Source organism: Bradysia coprophila, unplaced genomic scaffold, assembly GCF_014529535.1.
Source record: "Bradysia coprophila strain Holo2 unplaced genomic scaffold, BU_Bcop_v1 contig_324, whole genome shotgun sequence".
NCBI classification, from domain to species: domain Eukaryota; kingdom Metazoa; phylum Arthropoda; class Insecta; order Diptera; family Sciaridae; genus Bradysia; species Bradysia coprophila.
This window is the reverse complement of record NW_023503584.1, coordinates 50,872-63,689: the sequence shown is the minus strand read 5'-3', so window position 1 is coordinate 63,689 and position 12,818 is coordinate 50,872. Positions and strand designations below refer to the sequence as shown.

Here is a 12,818-nt window from a genome sequence, read left to right as displayed (position 1 = left end):
ATTTCCATTTTTTTTTTAAATATTCATTTTGTCAGAAGTCTGGAAAAATCGCTAGTCGTTCCAACAAAACTCTGTTTAACCTGAAATCGTGTCGATTCAATTCGCCCTGCATGAAACATAGAAATTTCCAATAAAACCGCGGACACATGATATCAAAATGTAAATAAAAGAAACATGTTAACAGCTCTTAGTCTGTATTATACACCCAATACTGTGTGAGAGACCTTTGATTCATCATCGTTCACATTCACAATCACAACACATTCTTCACCTATCATATTTCAATAAAGTTTCGATGTTCAATCATTTCTGCTTGCTTTTAAAGTGCCAGTCTTTTCGTAAAAGATTGTGAGTCATTTTCTTGCTATGCTCGTTGCCGTGAATTTTTGTTGTTGTTGTTGAGATATGTACATTTATAGGTACAATATGATGTGAATGACATTATTTCTTTCTTTCTTGTATTAATTTATAATAAATGCCCGTACATGGAATGTATGCGTAATTAAATGTTCTTTTTTCGTCTCTTTATCTCTGTGTTATTGCTCGATGTTGTTGGTTTTTTTGTTGTTATTATATGCTAATGATACCTATATGGTGTAGTAACAACTTCTATATGAGAGCAATACACTTTATGGTTACGGTTTTGCTTTGGTTTTTATTTTAACGAATTATTGGAAAGTATCGTTCGTCATCAACAAGTGAAATAAAAGCAAAGAGAAACATGTTTCATTCTGAGCATTATTGACTTCACTGGACGATCTGTTGTGCAATTTGGAAATTGTTGTTAAAATCTTTGTGGCTTATTGTCAACATTTAATCACAAAGTGACATGGGACCAGCATAGTCAAATACGCATTGTAAAGTCCTAGCTCTTTATGTTCTAGATACTCTAAGTGAGTCATACCTGGATTGGATAGTTATCGAAAGGTACAGAGTCTTATATTTGGTGTAATGACTAGAACTTCTTGCACAACACTTAAATACTGAACATACTTTCTAATTGGGCCAACTGACGATTGTTGTAGCTAGCCACACATATATCAACCAGTGTATGATGAAATGATATGGAAAGATTATATTCCATTTCGTTTATGATTCGTCAGAGATGGACATGCATAAAGATATGACCTACTTCGTAGTACTATCTTCCCCACCTTCGTCATGGCCTGATCATGTGTAATTTTGAATCCTTCATTGTCAAATATGACTCATCGAAAGATGAAAAACCCATTTTACATATCAAAAAACTGGCAGTTGGAACTTCGAACTAGGAGGTACTTGCAGATTACGAAAATTCGCGTAATAACCTGCCAGTTCTCAGTCAGCCAACAAAATCTTTTACAGAACCAAACAAGCAAACTTCTGATTTTTAACCTGTTACAGACGGCAAGCATATGACCAGTATTATTATCGAGTCTATTACTTCCATCGATCGAAGTATTTTAAATCTGTAGATTTCAAATCTGGTACTTCAATTTTGTTAACATGCATTTTACTATATAAAGACCATATTACCCACATCTTGCCATAGGTTTGTTCCAAGGCCATATGAATTGTCAAATTTCATCCATATAACCATAACCTCAATAATATCTCAGTGTAAATCGCGTAGGCGACGATGCTCGATTTGTATGAAATATCGCGTAAGCGACGTTGCTGTGGATGAAATTGTCGTTGTTCGAGTTGTCAAAGTTCGTGTTTACAGTTATTTGGAACAAACCTATTGTTTTTGTCGTCGTTATCGATAACAGGTGAATAGCCGTATGTGACAGGGTAATAACTTCTGACCGACTTTCTGCACTTTCGCATCTCTTCTGCGTTCTTCTTAATCCAATGTGAAATTTCTGCACCTAGCACCTCTACATTCTCTTAAAATATTTTTGTAACGACACTGTGTAAACTCAATCCATACGATCCGTACCTATGCCATAAATCATTTTCGCAAAGAATCCACCAACTCAACAAAAATTAATCCGCTAAACTCCCTATACTTATCATACCAGCATAACAATGCGTTGGTCGTATTATATATCGGTTGACTGACAATAAACAATTCAAAAAGCGCCGATTTATTGCATGTGTAATGCAAATCTAACATCCGATTACTTAATTCAACAAACTAATTAATTTGCATAATACAGAGAATTTTATGAGCTGCGATTTTAACGACAAACGCCACTTTCCCATTATACAAATTTTATTTGCACAGCAATACGGTTTATCTAGTCGCTCAGACTGAAATTATGATGTTTGGGTTTATGAGTGGGATGAAAAGGAAATTTGAATCAAGTACCTGAACCGATTGAACAAGAAAGATAGGAAAATTATTTGATCAGATGAATTGCTAGCGAAGCATGTTGCATTGTTTTCAAAACGACGACGGTCATTCAAGGTCACCGAATGCAACATTTTGTTGTTTTAAGTATTTAGTTTCTGTAATCCATTTTATCTTACACCTAAAACAAAGGCACACTCAACCGATTTAACGACTAGGATTTATGGTTTATCTGTAAGAATGTGCCAGCATTTTAATTACATTTTGATGTTCGTGAATGCATTTTTGAGATAACACATAAAATACTTGGAATTTCATTGTGCATCGGAATTGGTAGCTAATTGTTTGACTTTGTAGACATTAAGATATTAATTGTTTACCGCAAGTTACAGAAAGGAAAAAAAAACATCGTTTGTAGTCTCTAAAAACATACACGCCTTTGGCATTCGTATTCATCCAATTGTACTGAATATGATAGAAAACATAATGTGATGTTTGAATGCCACAACAACTTGGAATAGAATCAGACGCTCTGAAGTCGAAATAATGCTTCTTTGTTGCCCTCTGAGCTTTGTGATCTCTGAACTTCAAAGCTTCACATGTAACTCTTTTTCCTTCACATATTACCGTTTTAGCTTCACATTATGCACTGTTGCATCGAGGTGATAATGACCTCCTCTAAAATGTCCGAACTTTGTATTGAACTAAATTTTCTGAAATGGCCCTTTGCCAAGGTCGTTGAAAATGCAATCCACAGAGAAGCCAACACAACTTCACTTTAAAGCATTAACGAAAGAATTTGTTTAAGTTGCGGTTATTTGGATAACGGTCGGTAGTTTTCGGTCTGTCAAAATTCGTTTTTACCGTTCGATGGAGCAGACTTACGTTGGTTGCTTTTGAAAGTTTTGAAGTTGAACGTATTTGCAGTGTTTAATAAAAAAAGGCCTAATTGATAATGTAGCCCTTTAAAACTCTAAACTTCACAGGTTATGGGCTCGATTTACTGAGATGATTTTTTCTTGCTTGATCTTCGTCAGTTCTCTATAGAGAGAATCCACTGTAGCTCTTTACCCATAATCACCACATACAACTCGCTAATCATATCCGCTGTAGATAACAAACTAAGGCAAAAAAAAACATTCTAATTATAACGATGTGTAACAATTATCGTGAATTAGAAAAGGTATTCAAGCGAAATTGATGATTAACGTACGCTCGTCTTCTGATAAATTTCCAGAGATAACGTTAAGAGTCTTTCAGCGAAAAATAATCATTTTTATGAACACCGCGAGTTGATATTCCTCTCTCTCTCACCTTCACACACATAGTCTCTCTATAAATACAAACGATAACATGCTGCTTTATCGGTAACTACTCCACGATTTAATTTCAATATAATCGGTCTGGAAATAACAGTTAACGTTTTCTCAAACGGAAATATGTTGCACAGTATGTTGAGTGTATGTTTGTTGTATAGCCGAAAATCTCTTCAATTCTGTTAGATTAGATATCGGTATCACAAGCCACTTATGTCATTAAAGAGGGTGCGGCTTTTAAATGAATTTTTTTTTTAAATCTTCCACGTAAAACCGGTATTCTCTCTCTGTGAGTGCTACAATTTTCCAACCGTATACCAGCAGAATAATTGCTAAACAAAGTCATTGTTTGCTGGTTCATCCACCTTTTTCGACAACAATTGAATTTGGATTTTCTTCCTGTTTTCCACAGCATTACCACGCATCCATCAAAATTAAGTTAACAAAATGATTCAGATAGCCGTCTCTGGTATATACCAAACACAAAAACCATTCTACACAAACGAAAGTCGAATCGAAACCAAAATGCAACATAAAATCGAATCGATTCGAATTTTTGTGTGTTTGCATTTGAAAATGTTGTGGATCTCTTCGTGACTTTATTCAAAGTCAAAGATTTGTTTTCCTTTTTGTGTTTGGTTCGTATTAATCAGACGGCGGATGGAAAAAATGCATTTGAAATAAAATGCAGAGACACATTTAGAAAAACCTGATTAAAAGTGTCGATTTGTTGCTCCGAAAACCGTTTTCTTTTAAACAAATTCTTTAGCCGAGAGCAAATGCCTGTGATTCGGTCTGTCGTTGCGCGATATTATACAATGGGCCGTTAGATTGGTTTTAAAGTTATTGTTCTTATGATGTCTCCAACATTCAATGCTGCTTTGGTGCTCACATAAATATGGATTATAATTACCGGAAATTGATGTTTACTGTTAATGATATTTTTGGTGGCAACAAAGTGGATAATAATGAAAAAACAATGGCTAATGGGACTGTTTATGCTTTCATCATTTCAAGCGATATGATGTAGACTTTTCAGGTTTCGCTTTTAGTAAGTTTTCAGCTGTCAACTTATCAGTTTCTTGGGTGATGTTTCGATAAATTTTATTGTTTAACTTTAGGTAAATTGCAACAATTATTTAAAAAAATTAGAAAAATATTTCGAAAAATTCCAAATTCCTAAGGGCCTCCACTCCACGCACCTACGCCATTTACGATGAAACAATGGTCACTCCTCCCACTTTCTATTGTTGTAAAGATGTAAAGCTTTTAGGTTTCTTTTTGGAAAGGCAAAATTTATGTTATTAGACCGCAATGCAATTCATCAGACGGAAGCAGGTCCAACTATTGTAATTTATGTGACATGAGACCATTTAATTGTCATACGTAATGTAACACACATATTATGCCATTGGTATTATAGACCGGTGGTGAAGACTTCTCTGTGACAAGATTGTGACAGAGAAGATAGCATCTGAAAAATGGGTAATGAGGCATGATCATTGATCAAGGCCATCAGGGCTTTAGACTGTTAAAACGTTAAGCTGTTTGAATCCATCTGAAGATTGAATCTGCTACATCTAATGTTCAAAGTGTCATCTAGTATTTGATGGAAAATCTTGTACTTCATTGGTTTTGTTATACGTTTTGCTATAGGAGAATGATGTTTAGAAACTAAGAAAAAATGTAATAGAGTTTTACCATATTTTAGTACATTCTGTCATAAAATTACTGCTGTCACTGCGCTTATTTTCATGTCAACCAACTTCATATGGTGACATTTGTTCTTGAATGACAAATGTGAAGTTGGTTCACATGAAAATAGGCCGCAGAGAATGAAGTACTATGAAAAAAATGTGGCGCCTCTACAGGCCAACCAACTTGTCCCATAAGAGAACACAACTCGCCTCCTATATTTGTTTCGTCGTTGTTAATAACAGATGACTAGCAGTTTCTTTAAACAAAATCGTAAAAAGGAATGACACCCATTTGGGTAACAACAGGTCTGACCATTGTCAGTTATTTTGAATATTTTTAACAATTACTGGATGGGAATTGTACTGTTACGCTTTGTTCGATTGAATCATCTCCGCGTAATATTTTAATCAGAAAAGGAACAGATTGTTGCAGTCACTATGTTACACTTTCGTTGGAATTACAAATTTTATTACTTTTCAATGACCGATATCTGATGTGAACATTGCAATATTTTGTCATTAAATTCCTTATCAACCAAGCAAATCCTAACAATTTTAATGAGAGCTAAAGCAGATTTTGCTTGCACATTTTTTGTTCCTTTCGTCCATCTCGTTTTTATTGTAGGTCGAAAGAGCATTTCGCTAATTGATTGAGTTTCGCGATGTTTATTAAACCAAATAAGCGACACAAAAAAACACACGGTCACAGCAGCGAAAAAATTATTTTAAAAATTTAATTTCCAAGTGTTGATAAACTTAAAACACCAATTAGGTTAAAATTGATTGTGTCTCTTGGTGGAAAAAAAAAGCCAGCGAAAAACTTGTTGCAATATACAGCACACACGTACACCGTAAAAATGGTAACATTTGAATAAATTCCAACTGCTTGAAATAAAAAAAGGCAAAAAAAACATAAACAAAACAAATAAACGATATGCGAACAGAAGAGAGATAATCATAAAAAAATCTGTAAAAAGTACTTGAAGAAAAACATTTATTATAATGTGGAATTTCATTTCTGGCACGACTTCTTAAAGTTCTCGATTCATAAAACTTATTTTTTTTTTTGGTTATTCACCCCAGGTTTGTTGGTCCGTTTATTTGCTGCCGGGGCACATACATTTGTACACGTATCACTCTCTCTATACAGACTCGAGGTTCGGCTGTTAAATGTGTGTGTGGGTGAAGAGTAATTCAACACACGAAAAAAAAACGATTCGAAAAAAACAAAAACATTTTTGGTATGGATTCTGATTTCTGATCGTTCAGACACAAAGATAAATAATTTTGTTTTTTGTTCTTCATTAAGACAAATACTAATTCTATTCACTCACTCACTGGGTTTTTGAATGCCCACCATCATCATTATCATATTATGTTTGTTTATTTACACACATAATGTAATGTAGCAGAGTGAGGATACGCTGGTTAGTTCTTTTTTTTTATTTATTTGGTAGATTCGGAGCAGGGTGCTTCTGTGGTGAACGCCTAAATTTGTTTTTACGAGATGATTTTACAGGTAGCAATTGGTAGTTAATTTGCTGTTCGGTTCATAAGTCTGATTTTCGATTCAGTGGCACGTTCTGATGAGACACTAAGAATTTCTTATATAGACGGCAATTAATCTAAATTCCACTTTGCTACCAGTTTTGATCTCTGTTGCAGTTAAGAAAAAAACATAAAATTCAGGAAAATCACAAACAATCTCTTGCTCTTTCAATACGACTCATTTGTAACATTCGAAACATTCTTACACAATTACATATGGACCTTCAAATGGTTAAGAAACTTAGACGAATATCATCTGTTATCAATAACGACTTCAGGAATAAGTCTGAGTAGTTTGCAGTCTTAAATAGCGAAAAAGATGAAATAATCAGAGATCAAATCAATCCTTTGAAACAGTGACGAAACAGTTGTGGCTCGTTTTTGAAAATACTTAGATCAAAAATGAAGTAATAGATTCGATAGTAAAACTGCTGACATTCTCACTGTCTGTGACTACGTGGAATTTTATGATAATTTTTTAGAAGATATGTCAGTCGAAGTCTATAGTTCCTAGTCCTATTAATACAGCAATCGGTTTGTTTGCACATATGTTTGATGTCTCTACAGTTCACATTATAGTCCATTAAATAAATGGTGTGCACTGCAAGCTACAAGGCAAGCTACACATAGTACATTTGCTACGACGATGGCGTTATCTTTGGCAAAATGAGTTGAGTGTTTTAGTGGAAAAACTGAAAAAAAATGAATTTTTTAACGCGCCCTATTTTCTGCCCTCAATAGACCATGAGAAAATTGCGTTTTTTTGACAACTGGTCCAATGACATTTCTAGTCAGAAAAGTGCTGCACTTTCTCTCCCGTGGGGAGAAAATAGTACATTTCGTACCTAGGACTAAAAGTCTTTGAGAAGTTTCCGGGCAGAGCCGAAGGCGAGGTCTGGAATCGAATACGCTAAAAAAGACTTTTAGTCCGTGGTACGAATAGTATTTTTCATATTGGACGGAGTCCTAGGTATGAAAAAGTACTTTTCTCATTCGAGCTGTCACTTTGCTTATGTTTTCATGGCAAATCGATGTTTTCGTTTCGTGGAGAAAAACGGCAAAACACAACATGCACGCATGAAAAACGTTCACAACGCTGGCGAGTAAATAGTCATTTTCTCACCTCATCTGAAACTTTGGAAGCCTTTCTCTCGGTGAACAAATAATTATTTCAAATTGGGGCAATTGTTAATTAACCAATAAACGAATAATTTACCACCGACAGGTCAAAAATGCACTGTTACACCCTGTGTTATTAGACCTGGAGCCTATGGTATTTTGAGTCCCTCATATGGTCATATAATTCTCTTGGGTACTAAAGGGTGCCCATGAATACGAGCGACAAAAAATGTTCTACGATTTTCCTGGAAAATGCATATTGGGGCATGCCAGACAAAAGGGAAATCGAAAAATGATCGCTTTTTGTCGTGATAAGCCCACGACCTGAAATTGGTGTCATTCGATGCCCACGGACCCTAATAAACATAAAAACACCCGCCAGACAAAATTCAGTCGGAACTGTGAGCTGCCAGACAAAATGAAAAGCCCAACATGGCCGTTTTTTGTCGTGATGACCCCATGATCTGAAAGTGGTGTCATTCGATGCCCACAGACCCCAACGAACAAAAAAACTATCGCCAGACAAAATTCAGTGAAAACTGTGAGCCGCCAGACAAAACCAAAAGTCCAACATGACAGGTTTTTGTCGTGACGACCCCTCGATCTGAAATTGGTGTCATTCGATGCCCACAGACCCAAATGAATAGAAAAACCCCCGCCAGACAAAATCTAGTGGGAACTGTGAGCCGCCAGACAAAAAGAAAACTTGAAAAATCACTTTTTCCATCGTGATGTTACATGACCGAAATTTTGATGTTTTTCCATTCCCATGGACCCCAATTAACAGAAAAACCCCCGCCAGACAAAATCTAGTGGGAAGTGTGAGCCGCCAGACAAAAAGAAAACTTGAAAAATCACTTTTTCCATCGTGATGTTACATGACCGAAATTTTGATGTTGTTCCATTCCCATGGACCCCAATTAACAGAAAAACCCACGCCAGACAAAATCTAGTGGGAACTGTGAGCCGCCAGACAAAAACCAAACTTCAAAAATTAATTTTTCATGCACTTCGAATTTGTAAATTTTCGGCGAATCGTAAAATACAGTGATTAAATGATGTCGGTGTGCCAAACTAGCTAGGATTGTATCAGCTGTTGGCTATATCATTGTTAGTACGATCTACATTTATCATTTTTTGTTGATGCAAAAGTGACACTCATCTAGTTTTATGAATGAAATTTAGAGTTGTCATAACAGAAAAATTTGGAATTTGGTATTGTTGTGGCGAATATTTTCGTACGTCGTTGTGTAAAGGCACAGTTAGCATTGCCCGAGAATGTTTAAAATAAAATTCATGTACGTACTAACCAAGGTACTAACACAAATTGACGCAAGCATATTTCATTAAAACGTCGTTTTTGTATTCGACATTTGATACGTATTTGACAGCACATATTGCAATTACGGACCACCCTATTTGTCCGTTTACAAATTTCAATGCTATGACGTCGAGGTATCATTTAGTAAAGTCCGTAAACTCCATAATCTACGGAACACAATGACAGAAAATGAATTAAAATGTTGTATCCACTTAGATAGTGTTTCGGAAAAGTTAAAAGTAAAACAATTTACGGAGACCACATTAAAAAAATGTCATTCAGCACTACAGTTAAGAAAGAACCATAACTATAAATACAACCACAAAGTTTTGCCCGGTGTTGTTGACAACATCAACGGATATCACTCGACATGTTATAAGAACTTCACTGCCGTTTCGATTACTAAAAAATTGTTCCGTAGATTATGGAGTTTACGGACTTTCCTAAATGATACCTCGACGTCATAGCATTGAAATTTGTAAACGGACAAATAGGGTGGTCCGTAATTGCAATATGTGCTGTCAAATACGTATCAAATGTCGAATACAAAAACGACGTTTTAATGAAATATGCTTGCGTCAATTTGTGTTAGTACCTTGGTTAGTACGTACATGAATTTTATTTTAAACATTCTCGGGCAATGCTAACTGTGCCTTTACACAACGACGTACGAAAATATTCGCCACAACAATACCAAATTCCAAATTTTTCTGTTATGACAACTCTAAATTTCATTCATAAAACTAGATGAGTGTCACTTTTGCATCAACAAAAAATGATAAATGTAGATCGTACTAACAATGATATAGCCAACAGCTGATACAATCCTAGCTAGTTTGGCACACCGACATCATTTAATCACTGTATTTTACGATTCGCCGAAAATTTACAAATTCGAAGTGCATGAAAAATTAATTTTTGAAGTTTGGTTTTTGTCTGGCGGCTCACAGTTCCCACTAGATTTTGTCTGGCGTGGGTTTTTCTGTTAATTGGGGTCCATGGGAATGGAACAACATCAAAATTTCGGTCATGTAACATCACGATGGAAAAAGTGATTTTTCAAGTTTTCTTTTTGTCTGGCGGCTCACACTTCCCACTAGATTTTGTCTGGCGGGGGTTTTTCTGTTAATTGGGGTCCATGGGAATGGAAAAACATCAAAATTTCGGTCATGTAACATCACGATGGAAAAAGTGATTTTTCAAGTTTTCTTTTTGTCTGGCGGCTCACAGTTCCCACTAGATTTTGTCTGGCGGGGGTTTTTCTATTCATTTGGGTCTGTGGGCATCGAATGACACCAATTTCAGATCGAGGGGTCGTCACGACAAAAACCTGTCATGTTGGACTTTTGGTTTTGTCTGGCGGCTCACAGTTTTCACTGAATTTTGTCTGGCGATAGTTTTTTTGTTCGTTGGGGTCTGTGGGCATCGAATGACACCACTTTCAGATCATGGGGTCATCACGACAAAAAACGGCCATGTTGGGCTTTTCATTTTGTCTGGCAGCTCACAGTTCCGACTGAATTTTGTCTGGCGGGTGTTTTTATGTTTATTAGGGTCCGTGGGCATCGAATGACACCAATTTCAGGTCGTGGGCTTATCACGACAAAAAGCGATCATTTTTCGATTTCCCTTTTGTCTGGCATGCCCCAATATGCATTTTCCAGGAAAATCGTAGAACATTTTTTGTCGCTCGTATTCATGGGCACCCTTTAGTACCCAAGAGAATTATATGACCATATGAGGGACTCAAAATACCATAGGCTCCAGGTCTATATGATATGGGCGTTAGATACTCTTCTTCTGCACCATTCATTTTCTATAATGCCCTAAAATGTAAAACGTTTAATAACACCATAATATTCAAAGTCAATGGTTTTTTCGGTGAACTTTTAATTTTATGCGCGAAGTGATTAATTTGAAATTATGTTCACATAATGTTGTTATGGATGTTGTTTCGTTTCGTTTCTTCTTCTTCTTCTTCTTCATATATTAAACAGCTTTTCTTTTCGGTTATTTGTTGATTATAATAGAATCTTTATTTGGTCGAGGAATTTGTGTTACGTTAGGTGAAAGAAGAGATAATCTATGCGAGATGTCGAAGCCAAATTGAATTTATTTAAATTTTTTATTTTATTTCGGAATGATACCACAGCTACTCGAAAGAAAATCTCGTTTGAGTAAAACGTCAAAACGTTTTATTTTATTGAATGGGAAATTTTCCAAATTGGGGAGTAGTTGAATGAACACACGCATGCCGTATTTATATCTATTACTACGGTCCGAGTCATAATATTTACAAATTTAGTTGTTGATGACATGACTTTTGTTGCTAGTGGTTGCAGAGGCATCCATAAGAGGCTGCGTTATGGAATTATATGGGTTTCTGTAAATGTTAATTGAAATTAATAACTTTTTAATGAGAATGATTCAATGCTGGACATGTTTGCAAAAAGTTGCACGCTTTATTCCGTAAACAAAGATGCGGTTGGGGCATTTATGTTACTCAGCAGCGGCTGCGTAATTAATTACGCTAATAATTTTTTCTTGAAAGCAACGACTAACCAATGCAAGATGGTTCATCCTACGTAAACAATTAAGTTAAAAATAAAAAGAACAGGGAGATGTGCCGGTTTAGCATGTCGGTAGTTGCGAAAATTGTAATGAAAACGAGTCATTCGAAAATATAATGAATGCCACGTCGCAGGAGACTTTCTTTTGTTTGACTTTTTTTTGTATTATTCTGAACAGATTGGAAAAGGTTGTTCACCTTTATCCCGACTTTGCGAGTGATAAGATTCCATAATATTCTGTCTCTCTCAAAAAAGATTTTCAAAAGTGTGACAAGTTTAGAATGACAGAGGCGGAAGCTGTGCATTGTTATGCATGAAATTGAACTTTGGGAATGTCGAATGAAGTCTTCGACTATCTCCACTGGTCGAAAAATAAATTTAAACATTTTCTGCCAATCTTTTAGTTGGTATTAAAGGTTCTCGTTGTCGTTGATATAGTTTGGAATCTGTGATCGCCTCAACAACAAATTTCAATGCATTGAACTGCTGTTGAACTTTGCAATTGTTTTGATGATGGTCCAGTATGTATCATCAACCATCTAAACTTAATCGATTTAAAACAATTGGTACAATCGTCTCTGGATAACCAATCTTTGCAAGACTACAACAACACCAGAGGTAATACTACCGCCTCCGTCTTTTTAACACTCTGAGTGTTAACGTCCTAGGACATTTTTGAATGCTTCCAGAAAGCGAAGAATGTTATTTTGTGCGACAAGAATTTGGTTTGAAATAACGAAAAATATTCAAATCTTCCACTCAACTGTGTAAAATTGCGTTTCAATAAGGAAATTATGGACTCATTGCTTCCTTCCTCGTTTACAGACTGAAATAATAAAAAAATATTTTCAACAAAGTGTTTTGCTTTTGAACCATAAAGCTCGCTCGGTTCACTATAGATGCAAAACTATATAGCCAAAAAATCCTTTATTTTATTATACGCTCACTTATTCACCGACGATTAATTTTTGA

The 12,818-nt window shown here is 35.6% G+C and overlaps 1 protein-coding gene across 3 annotated transcripts in view; it reads left to right on the top strand.

Moving 5' to 3' along the window:
* The window catches only part of LOC119079298 (myosin heavy chain, non-muscle), a 57,806-nt gene that overhangs the window by 21,785 nt on the left and 23,203 nt on the right, over positions 1–12,818 (top strand). The window lies entirely within an intron of this gene.